The 12,915-nt window shown below is 43.4% G+C and overlaps 1 pseudogene; it reads left to right on the forward strand.

Annotated features, from left to right (window-relative positions):
• The first annotated feature begins 9,440 nt into the window (after positions 1-9,440).
• LOC138381097 (U6 spliceosomal RNA) lies at positions 9,441-9,530 on the forward strand (annotated as a pseudogene).
• The last annotated feature ends 3,385 nt before the right edge of the window (positions 9,531-12,915 follow it).

Below are 12,915 nucleotides of genomic sequence, written 5' to 3' on the forward strand. Positions count from 1 at the left end.
GAGCTGTCAAAGCCCAGAGGTCACTCCCTTTTGTAGAGCCCGAGAGCAAGCAGGTCTTAAAGGGGCAGTACCACGCTAGCAGCTCCTTTTCGGATTGGGGAAAGTGGAGACGGATGGGAGAGTATTGTAGTTTGGTTTAAGTCCCTACTTTTCTAAATTACTGCAGAGAGTTCGCTCTCCTGGACAGAAATATTTAAATATTGCCAGCAAACCACTGAATCCCATTCATTAGCTTTTGGCTTTGCGTATCAACGCTTTTAATCCCCCAAAGGGTAAATCCCCGTGTTCCAGTGCAAAAGTTGGAAGGCTGCCGTTTTGTCTAACACATTACTACACGTGTCCTGCCGTTTGCTAATGCTCTGGGTCCTGCGGCTTTTTAATATTCTTATTCCCGAAGTGTTTTCTTTATCTCGGCCACCTTCCTCTCTCGTTTCTTGGAACTGCCGCCTCTGTTCCTGGCGACTCCAGGACAGCAACTCCCCTCCCCCTGGAATGTCTCAATGTCAGGCTCGCTCCCTCCTGCAGCCAGGGCTTTCCTTACGTAATGCGCAGTGGTCACTTTGCGCGGTTCCCCACTACCACCCCTTCTGTTCTCCCCTCTGCACCACAAACTTCCGAAATGATCCGATTCCGGCCGGCTGGAGAGCTAAGTGGGACCTGGAGCTCTGACCTTTAGTCTTAGGGGTAGGGAAGATTAAGGCAACCTTTGAAATGCTGCTAGGAAAGCAAGTAACTAGGCAGAAGTTGTAGAACCTAGTCTGGGTGTTGCCAGAGTCCCTTTCCGGGAGTGGCAACACGCGATTCTGGCGTCACCTTTCACTACTTCGAAGGTGAAAAAGAATTTGCTAATGAATATTCCGAAGTGACCCCAGGCGTCGAGAGAGTCGATGTTCGCTTCAAGTCAGTGTGAACTCTTCCCTGACGAACCCCTGACAAAATTGGGAGACTTCTGCGAAGTCAGGCTTCCACTGGGCGCTGGGAAGCTCGGGTTGGATGAAATCGCATTAAATCACGAATAGGAAAGGGGCCTCGTTAGCATACAGAAGTCTAGCTACCATTCCAAAGCTGTTTAATCAGGTCAAATAGCTACGATAGTGGGGGAGGGGTGGAAAGGGGGAGAGGAGATGCCAAATTGCCATTTCTTCAAAGCTGTGCCCTCTCACTTCCTTTGGCTCCTCTCAAGGCAATGAATACAATGAAAATAAAAAAATAAAACGTTCCAGAACTTTCAGAGTTCAACTCCATTCACTATTAGAGTTACCAATGAACAGAAGACGGCTGAATCAGTATGTTTGTAGTAGACTTGAAATTTTTAACTCTTTCTCTCCACCTAGCTAATAGCAGTGTCAAGTTCTACAGATTCCTTTGTAAATTCTTTGCATAGCATCTTGGCAGAGGTTACAGTTTGAAAAAGTTATCTCCTTTTCCAAATTAAAGTTTGAAAAATCCCTTCTTTATTAATTTGTCAAGAGATTGGTTCAAAAGCTAGTACTTTGCCTGTGGGTGGACCTTGACATCATTAAAAAGCAAGCTATATTCTGACAAGAAGAAGTATGAGTTTGAAGTATCAGTAGAACTCCCACTAACCTCTTTGAGATATCAAAGGCACAGCAATTCAGATTGGAAGACAACATATTTTAATATATGCAGTCTAATAAAGGAAGTAAGCAATGAAGAGCCTGCCCTGAACAAGATTTACAATTTAATGCCAGAATAAAGGAAAAACAAATTTATATCACATAGTAAAGAAAAATATGTACTCTGAGCATGTACATATCATTTATTGTGTTAAGGCCTGGATGCGAAAACCAGCATAATCCCTAATTTACTTGGTGTACTTGAAAATGGTAGATCAGATCTATCTTCACTCTGAGAAATTTTAATCTAGAACTTAAATATTTGTTACATTTTGCAATGATTAAATTGAAAAATAGTGAATTAAAGACAGCACATAAAAGGAAGATAGCCTTGCTTTTCATAACCCAACATATTGTCATTTTAACTCCGTCAATATAGTCATGACTTTTATTTATTTATTTATTTATTTTATTTATTTATTTTTTTTTTTGGAGACAGAGTCTTGCTCTGTTGCCCGGGCTAGAGTGCTGTGGCGTCAGCCTAGCTCACAGCAACCTCAAACTCCTGGGCTCAAGCAATCCTTCTGCCTCAGCCTCCCGAGTAGCTGGGATTACAGGCATGCACCACTATGCCCAGCTAATTTTTTTTTATATATATTTTTAGTTGTCCAGATCATTTCTATTTTTAGTAGAGACGGGGTCTTGCTCTTGCTCAGGCTGGTCTTGAACTCCTGAGCTCAAACAATCTGCCCGCCTCCGCCTCCCGGAGTGCTAGGATTACAGGCGTGAGCCACCGCGCCCGGCCATGACTTTTAAATATACAGAATTATTGTGAATTCACCTTTTATCAATTCTGGGACATAAAAGGGTTATTATTATTTTAACTTTCGTTTTTACATCATAAGTCAAAAAGACACAGATTTTTTTTTTGCCGAAATGCTCAAAAGTAAAAGAATATAGAGTAGATATGTTTAAAGAAGATAGAACCCTGGAACAGAGTTTTGGAGAATGTTAAATTTTAAAATTTAACAGTGCTGTATATATGGTCAGGAGTGTGGATTCTAGATTCCACTTGCCTAAGTCCACCACTTACCAGCTGAGTTATCTTAGGCAAGTTTGCTTGCCAGGATTAAATAAGGTACTACACATCAAATGTCTGACACATAGCAAGCTCTCAGTACATGCTGATTATTTTTTATAGAGAGACTTAATTCTTTTCTGATGGCATAAGAGATATAGAGAATCTGAATAAAAGCATACAACAGAAAGTGAAATTATCCATGTTTAGTTTTTTAAATTCATTCATCCAAGTATAATGAGCAAATGAACAACTTTGATGAGAATAAAATGATAAATAGAAAGGTTTCAGTGAGGGGTCATATAACTTTGTAAACCTAAAAAAGTTCTCTTGCTGATTGTGATATCAAAACACTTTTAAAACCCTATTTCTAACACTCTGTATTCTTTCTTTTCCTTTTTTTTTTTTTGAAGCAGAGTCTCACTCTGTTGCCCTGAGTAGAGTGCTGCTGTGGTGTCACCCAAGCTCACAGCAACCTCAAACTGCTGGGCTCAAGTGAGCCTCCTGCCTCAGCCTCCCAAGAAGCTGGGACTACAGGTACCCACCACGGGGCCTACCTAATTTTTTTTTCTCTTTTTAGTTGCCCAGCTAATTTTTTTCTATTTTTAGTTGAGCTGGGATCTTACTCTTGCTGAGGCTGGTCTCGAACTCTTAATTTCGAGTGATCCTCCTCCCACCTCAGCCTCCCAGAATGCTAGGATTACAAGCATGAGCCACCGCACTGGGCCTCTTTCATCTTGATTTAGCTAGTTAGGCAGCTTAATTTGGAGGGCAGAATGGACCCAGAATTACCACTTTCCCATCTCTTCTGGAGAGTGTTGAGCGTCACTGTTCATAAGGGAACCATAAGCCACAGGTGACTACTGACATGAACTATGCTAGCCCCCAGTTGAGATGTGCTATAAGTGCAAAATATGCACCAGATTTCATAGACTTAGTACAAAAAATCAGTAAAATATGTCATTAATAATTTTTATATTGATCACATGTTGAAATGATAATATTTTAGATTTACTGGGCTAAATAAAATGTTATTAAAATTAATTCCATCTGTTTCTTTTTACTTTTTTTAGTGGCTACTAGGAAATTTTAAATTACACATGTGGCTCATGTTGTGTTTTTATTGTACAGCATTACCCTAGACTGTGTGTGTGACCAGGGAAAGAAGTATGGGAGCCACTCTAGATCATGTTCATTCGCCCTGTGTAGCCTTTTCAAATTCAGCCTTGATGTCAGTTAGCAAAACTTCCTGGCCCAGCTCTAGTATGTGTTGAATGCCACCCATCCGAAGGAACATTGGGTGCAATAAAGGACCCAACAACCTAAACCACAAGGAGCACCCATCTCTCTTTAATCTTAAAAAAAGTTTGAAGGCTATTTCAGCAGACAATGAGACAAAGCCATGAGGAGAGCCCAATTCAGAAGCAGGAAAGAATAGCATTTCTGTAGCAAGTGCTGATCCTTCCGGCTGAATTTTTAAAGACACATCTAAACATGAGAGAGAAGTAAAGGAAGAAGACATGGGCCTTCCAAACAGCCAAAGAGTTCATTTGAAAGAGGAAGTGTGCCACAAAATCCATCCAAGATAAATGCAGTTCCTAGAGGGCTCTGGGAGCTGAAGGAGTTTTAAATCCTGTGGGGATTAAAACAAGGACAAGTTCACTCTCAATCCCTCCATTCAGCCCCAGAACAACCAGTCATGGCCTCAAGGGCTGGTTGGCCATGGCTGCTTTCCTGAGATCCAGAACCAGCTCTGGTGTGTTCTAGGCACTGAACTGAAGAAGGATTCTTTGCAAAAGGGGGGTGGGGTGGGGCATCAAAACTGTAGTCTGGTTTTCTTTCTTCCTGCAGGAATGTGGGCTGAGGAGTTCTTTCGACCTTCACAGTATCTCAAAGCACGTGTACGCACGCACACATGCACACACACACACACACACACACACACACACGCCAGTTCTGGCTACGGGAGATGCTCCCAAGACCAGCCCTACGAAACCTCATATTTCAGATTAGAGTCAAATAGAAACAATGCTCGCTGCTTCCCACTAACTTAGTTCATTCATTCACTCACTCATTCACTGGAGGCTTTCTCTGAGGAAACCATTGTGCTGGGCACAGGTGGCAAAATAAAAATAAACCAGACATGGAAACAACCCTCAAAAAGCAATTTCCATCCATCTGGAGAGAGAATAAAGATAGTAGGCCCACCCCACGAACAAGCAGAGCAATTACTTGCTGAGACTTAGAAGGGAACAGCAGCCTGCCCAGCCGCTCTTCTCTTCCTGGCCCAGTTCCCATATCCCAGTGGATGCATCCTTGGGTGTTTGTTGAGTGCGTTCATGCCTTTGGGTTTTCAAGGTTTCAAGGTATCAAGATTTTCATAAATTTAAACAAAACAAAGGAGAAGTGAGTGATGTATGTCAAGGAACCTCAGTGGAGGGAATGAGTAGTTCTAACATTGGGAGAGGGAAAGGCTTCGTGGAGAAGGTCACATTTACTTCGAGCCTTGCTTGGAGAGATCCTAGAAATGAGCCAGGGGTAAAAGGCCTTCCAAACCAAAAATATAACCTAGCAACAGCTAATTCAGAGAGCAAATATTTGTAGATTCTCTAGTGCTGGGCCTCGGGGTACAGAAAGACCTAAGCCAATCCCCACCTTTAAAAGGGATCAGATTTGAAAGGGGGCAGCGGGCAGGCACAGTGCAGAGCCAGGAGGGGGAAGAGCACCAACCCAGCTGGAAGGTCAGGGTTGCCTTCTTGGAAGAGGTGATGCCTGAGCTGAGTCCCAAATGACCTGGAGGAGGAAAGGATGTCCCTACAGAGATGCAGCACCTTTGGGGAAGTGGGAGAAGGCATCATGATTTCAGAGGATCCTTCTGGTAGGCAGGTAGTTTACGCAGGGAGATGAGTGAGGCAGAAAATGCTGCAGAGGCGGGAGGGGCGCCAGTCCTAAAAAATGTGGCCTTTCATTCAGGAGGCAATCAGGCAACCCTGGAAGATTTTAGGAGGGAAAATGAAGAGATTTGCCTTTTTAGAAGGTTCATTTCAGCAGCAGCATCACCATGGATTGGAGGAGGCTGAGCTAGAGGCCTGGGAACCTGCTAGAAGGCGGCGGCAGCCCAGGCTTAGGCAGGAGAGTGAAGACACAGGTCAGAACCAGGGACCTCTAAGGAAGTGGAACCTGCTGGACTCGGTGCCTGACATGCTGTGGGCTTGAGGGACAAGGGAGGCACCCAGGGCGATGCTCCTGAGGATGGATGTCAGTCCGCTCCACCTGCCTGGAGAAACATGAAGTCAAGGCTAAGGCCTGAGGGCTGGAGGCCACTGAAGCACCCGGACTTTCTGTGGAGGGAGAGGGCTGGCCTCACTAGAAGACCGCTATCCTCCACCCCTCCACCTTTCTCCAGTGTTGGTATAAATCTCTCCCCTGGGGGGATGGTGGTTGACATAGGCTGAGAGGCTGGGATTCTCTCTCGACCCAACCCCACCTCCACCAGGGCCAGCTTCTCCTTTCTCTGTGGACTCCACCTTCCAGGGCGGCCTCTTCCGAATCCCCTCCAGCTAATCCCTCCCTTTCCCCAAAGTCATGGTCTGAATGGGCTTCAAGGAGTTTCCCTTCTCAGTAGTTGCTTTTTCTTTCTTTTTTTTTTTTTTTTTGGAGAGAGGGGAGTCTCTCTGGCGAAGTTGCTCAGGCTGGCCTCGAATCAGCAGTGGCTTGATTAGAATCTCAGGCACCAGGAAAGACAGTAGATGGGATATTTTTATGCAGGAACTTTCTCCACTCAAATCACACAGAGTAATCACAGACGCCTCTAGGACAGGCCCGGCCCTTTTCTCTCTCACTAATGCCAGACTATCTCAAAGTGGGCCTAGGGTTCCTCCTCCTGATAGAGCCTCTGGCTGCAGAGTTCTCACGGTGTCTATTTTTTCAAGGTGGCTAACTCCTCTCTCTTACACCCTCCTCTACCTGCCAAGTCCTCCCTCAGCCTACCCACGTGGACACCATATTTAAAATCCTGGTAGCTTCTGGGCCCCAAGTCAAAGCAACTGGCCAGGCCTCCCGCAGAGAGGAACAGAATGAAACAGGGAAAAACCTGTCCCCCATCACCACCAGGGAGACGGACCAAGACATACGTGAACAAAACTCCCCCAAGACTATAGACACACATGTGAAGACAGAAAATTGAGCCCCTTGGCCACTTCCTGGGTAGAGAAGCTTCTTTTCATCTGCAAAGGTGGCTGCCCTGAAGGCCCCCCAAAAGGGCTTTCTACGGTGTTGCTTTAAGTGTGGTGACACTCCCAAGCACCTGTTTCCCTCACTCACACCAATTACATGACCTCAGGCTTCTACTCTGTCATTAGGCAGGAATCATCCAGGAGACATCTACAAGCCAAGCACAGGAGGGCATATTAAGTCTCATTCTGCAGATATTTACACCACCATATAAAAATAGGTGTCCACAGCAGGAGAGGTGGACGGACGCCATAGGACCTAAAATGTCCCCCACTCTGGCAAAGAGAGAGATGGAGGCCTGTGGAATTAAAGCAGGTGTTTGCTATTCCCTGGCAGCCCCAGGCAATGAACTCTGGCCTGCATAGCTGCAAAAGGACCTCAACTCCATGTTTATTCTACTCCAGAGGAAAATGTTTCTAAAGTCCAGAAAGGGCCCAGTGCATTTTAAATGCATCTGAGCCCACAGGGGCAGCCAGCCTGAGGACAACTTTTTCAGTGCAGCATTTGGGTTCTGGAGCCCAGAGGGTCTAGAATCCCAAAGAAAATAATGAGTAGAGAAATGAAGCAAGGGGAAATCAATGAGGTAGGACTGCTGGGAGAAGGAACAAAACGGAAGTAATTGGTTCTGGTAAGGGGAAAAGCAAAAATCCAATAAAATGGGACTTTTAAAGACCTAGGCAGCAAAGGAAATTTATTTTCAGTACCTGGATTCCCAAAGTCATCACATGTTCTCAGTTCTCACTAATCAAATGATGATACAACTTATTTTATCCCTGTACAACAAAGGAAAATTTCATATAGTTGCTATATTGTAACAGTGGGAACTCAATGACAATTCTGAAAATCAGGGCTATGTTCTAGACACAAACACTCAGAAAGCTAACAGCAACTCTAAAAGCTGCCATGTTTCTAGAAAGGCTTTTTTATGAAGCTGGTATTAAATATTTTAATCCTACCCATTTAGCAGCTTGATTTAAACCTATTTGGATTAAATGGATCTCAAGTGAGTCACTTGCTACTTTGGGCTTTCGCAGAGTTTTAGCCATAGCTTTATTAAAATACTTGTATTTTGGTATATCTCATTTTCTGTTTCCCTACCCCACAAGGTGTGGAGGCCAGGAATGGCACCATGAAATCTCTGCAGCCTGGCCCAAGGCCTAGCAGACAGTTAAAATAATTGGTAGCTGAAAGAATAAATAAAAGCATAAATAACTAAATCTAGTGGCACAAATCCCTCCCTATTAAAAGATAAAATCTCTACTCCACACTATTAGGATGGCTAGAATCAAAAAGTCAGTTAACAACAAGTGTTGTCAAGGATGTGGGGAAACCAGAACCCTTATACACTGATGATGAGATTATAAAATGGTCCATCTGTTTTGGAAAAAGGCTGGCACTTCTGCAAATGATTAAACATAGAGTTACCATATGACCCAGCAATTCCAGTGCTAGGTATATATCCCAGAGAAATGAAAGCATATGTCCACAAAGAAACTTGTACATGACTGTTCATAGCAGTGTTATTCATAATATCCAAAAGATGGAAACAACCCAAATTTCCATCAACACATAAATGGATAAACAAAAGGTGGTATAACCATATAATATTATAATATTATTCAACCATAGAAAAGAATAAAGCACTGATACATGCTACAACATGGATGAATCTTGAAAACAAACGTTATGCTAAGTGAAAGAAGCCAGTCACAGCCAGGTGAGGTGATTCATGCCTGTGATCCCAGCACTTTGGGAGGCTGAGGCAGGAGGATCGCTTGAGCCCAGGAGCTGGAGGCTGCAGTGAGCTATGATTGCACCACTGCACTCCAGCCTGGGTGACAGAGTGAGACCCTGTTTCTAAAAAGAAAAAAGAAGAAAAAGCCAGTCACAAAATGCCATGTACTGTATGATTCCATTCATATGAAATTCCAGGATAGGGAAATCCACAGAGACAGAAAGTAGATTAGTGGTTACTTAGACCTGGAGGGCCAGGTATGTGAGAATAGGAGAGTGATAGCTAAAGGATACAGGGTTTCTTTTTTTTTTTTTTTTTTTTTTTGAGACAGAGTCTCACTCTGTTGCCCAGGCTAGAGTGAGTGCCCTGGCGTCAGCCTAGCTCACAGCAACCTCAAACTCCTGAGCTCAAGCGATCCTCCTGTCTCAGCCTCCCGAGTAGCTGGGATTACAGGCATGCACCACCATGCCCGGCTAATTTTTTCTATATATATATTTTTAGCTGTCCATATAATTTCTTTCTATTTTTAGTAGAGATGGGGTCTCGCTCTTGCTCAGGCTGGTCTCGAACTCCTGAGCTCAAACGATCCGCCCACCTCGGCCTCCCAGAGTGCTAGGATTACAGGCGTGAGCCACCGCGCCCGGCCAATACAGGGTTTCTTATTGAGGTGATGAAATGTTCCAAAATTGTGGTGATGGCTGTACATATCTCTGAATATACTGAAAACCACTGAACTATACACTTTAAATGGGTATATCATATGATATATAAATTATAGTTCAATAAAGGTGTTTTTCAAAAAAATCTCCACTCGAGCTTGCTTCAGCAGCACATATACTAAAATTGGAATGATACAGAGAAGATTAGCATGGCCAAAAATATTTTTTTAAAAAAAATCTCCACTCATAATAGATGCCAGAAGCCCACTAACCCAGAAATCTCTATGGCTATTTTCTTCTTTAGAAATGCATTCTTTTGGAAGAGATTCAGTTTTCAATTAGGTGATTCTATATTCACATTAGCCTCTTGCTTCATACCAAATAACAGTGAGAAATTCCTTACCCTGAAAAGCTTAAAATATTGACATTATAAATGTCCAAACAAGTGAGTTCATTAACAGTGATTCTCAAGGCCTTAGAGTTTCTAGAAGGTCTTTCTATAGAGGCAAATATAGGTATTTTATTTTATTTTATTTTATTTTTGAGACAGAGTCTCACTCTGTTGCCCTGAGTAAAGTGCCCTGGCATCAGCCTAGCTCACAGCAACCTCAAACTCCTGGGCTCAAGCTATCCTCCTGCCTTGGCCTCCCTGAGTGCTAGGATTACAGGAATGAGCCGCCCTCCCTGCCCCCGACAACCTGTTTTAGTTAGTGACCAAAGCTACTCCTATCTCAAGTTTTGGTTTCTTTTTAATTCTGCGATATAATGAGAGTGGGAGGGACAATTTCATCAGAATTGAGGTTGTTTCTCATTTTTATAATATCTTTAGTTAGTTTTGATCGTGAATTCTGAATTTTGGATAAACTTTCACATGGTAAAACCAAGGCACAGGACAAGGAATATGACTGGAAACACCAATGACAATATTAAAGAGTTTGAAAGTCTGAGTAAGTAGGGAGGTGCGGAAGAAAGCAAAATCAGAAAACCTTAGAACTAAATCCTGGCTCAACTTCTTACAAGGTACACAACCTCTGGCAGGTGACTTGATCCTGAATCTCAGTTTACCCATCTATAAAATGGGGCTATCCATACCAGCTTCTACATGTGATAACTAAGTGACGTAAAGAAGAGTAAGTGACACATAGTAAGCACCTGAGAAAAACTTCTCCCTACTCCTTAGATGGAAAATGAAAGAGAAAGTACTGGTAGGTGCTGAAAAGGCACAAAAAAGGGAAAGAATAGAAGACAAGGAATGGTGGAGTTAGGGGGAGTCAGAGCTTAACAGAATGTGACCCACCCAGATAATCCTGGGCCAAAATGGGGACAAGACTTACCTGTGTTGGAGAAAAGGGGGTATTAGACAAGACAGAAAGCCTTGGTCTGTAAACCCTTTGAGGTTTAGGAAGGAGACAGCCCTTTCAAGAGTTTCCTTTTGCGATATCATGGAATGATTATAGATATGGATGCATTAGATAACAGTAAGATGGGATTGAATGTAACATCCAGAATATGCACTTACCAGCAAGTTCCTCACTGTTAACAGGGATATTTCAAAAGCCTGGATTTTTTTTTTTTTTTTTTAATTTCGCACACAACACGGATATAAAAAGCCTGGATTTTATGAAAGAAAGCCTTAATGGAAACCAACGTCTAGTCCACATTAGAGTGTCTCATCTTTCAATGCCCCGTTGGGAGAAGGATGGAGTTTCTGTTCTTTACTGAAAAGAGTAAAACCAAAGTCTCGAAATAGTGGCCGACGTGCCAGTGCCCAGATTTGTTACTGGCAATTGAGCGCCCTCTAGTGTCGATTTCTGGGGAAGCCACCCCTTGAAAACCATAAAGTTGAGAAAACCTGCCGGTTCCAGCCCCAGAAGAAATTGCCAAACAGCAATATTTACATGGACACCCGAAAAAGGTTGAAAAGCCACAAATACATTACAAATGAGTCTTTTTGTCATGAGATTATGGAACATAGTAGGTATTCACAAGATATTTGTTACGTGAATGAATGGCATTAGGTCCATGGCACCTACATCGGAGTATTGAGATGTAATGAATACACCACCAGTACAGCAATGGAAAACTTAACTCAGCTGTATCTGAGTGATACAGCTGAGTAAAGACCATGGCTAGGTCACCTAGCTGAAATTAAAGAAATTGCTCCACTGCATCAACAAAAATGCATATACTGTTATAAAAGCAAGTCACCTTTTCCTCTCTGAGCTCTGGTGAGTTCATCTGCAAAGTTGGGGGGAGTGGGGAACACGGCTTGCCTCTGAGAAAAGGTTACCCGTGACCCCACACACTGTTAGAACAGTAAAACACATTGGATTTATTTATCACATATGCTGAGTCAGGTGGAAAAAACATGCCCAGTTCCATAGTCAAAGCTGTTTTGGCATCAGATCTGTTATTCATTGAGAGGGGAACAAAAAATTAACCACACAGACTTACCTCAAATTGCTTGCTAGTCCAGTTCTTTTGTTGCCAGAAACTTATATTCAGTGGATTCAACAATCCATGGAGCAAGCATTCCCTGGCTATTCCAGTTTTGCCTGGAAGAATTTCAAGGCTCGAGAAGAAAAAAACCAGCCCTAGCATGTAATGATCCACTTTGATCAGAGTACCTAGATTGCTGGGATAGCTGGCAATGCTTTGGAACCTGTATTCTCCCTGCTTTGAGAACTTGGAGAGACATGCCTTGTGTGACTCTGCTGCCAATGTATGACACACACCAGGCTAATTTCTCTGCTTATGAAATATACACCATATTCTGATTCTTCCTATGTGGATGCCATGTCATACCTATAGCCTATAGTTACGTCCCCTGAATGGTCAATTACCTGAAATTGAGCATCCAGCAGAATGGCCTGAGACGTTGTTTCTCACACTAGGCCTGTCCTGCCTTTTGGAAAAGCCCCAAAGGCCACACCTACTGATGGCTGATGCTTGGGATGACTATTCATTTGGCCTGGAAGTCACAGACAGATTTATGCTTCTGACACTCTGCAGAGGGGTACCCAGAGAACAGACTGCATGAAAACTCAAACTCAAATAATGATTCCCAATCTTCTTTCTACAATCAGGAGAATAAAGGGAGATCAGATACCTTAAATGCATCAAGGACATATGGGGTTGTTGGGAAAGGGGTACAAATCTGTCCCCAGACAATGCCTTTTAGGAGACAGTGCCCAAACAGGCTGGGACTTGCTCAACATTCCTAAAAGTGAGGCAGGTAGGTTAGCCGTAGGAGTGAAAATCCAGGCTACCAGCTAGCCACCACATTTAGCTGGTTTCTATTTTGAGTAAGGATTACAAGGAATGAGGTGGGAGACAGGAGAGTCCTTCTGCCTCTGCTCTGCAGAAGCATTTCTCACCAGGTCATTACTTACCAGGTCATTACTCACCAGGGTGCCTTTAAAATCTGGGAGCCCTGCAGGGGGGTTCTCTTGCAGGCTCAAAGCTAATGCAGAAGAATGAAGCCTTCCCTTCTCCTGCCTTCTTTTCAGGGCTTCTGACCTTCCAACACCAAGAGTGCTCTCCCAGGGGTGGGTCAAAATAGCTAATCTCAAACTCTAGGAGGGAGGGGAAGGAGGTACAGAGAGTTAGTAATGGCATTCCAACACTATGCTG

Source organism: Eulemur rufifrons, chromosome 2 (genome assembly GCF_041146395.1).
Source record: "Eulemur rufifrons isolate Redbay chromosome 2, OSU_ERuf_1, whole genome shotgun sequence".
In the NCBI taxonomy this organism is placed as follows: domain Eukaryota; kingdom Metazoa; phylum Chordata; class Mammalia; order Primates; family Lemuridae; genus Eulemur; species Eulemur rufifrons.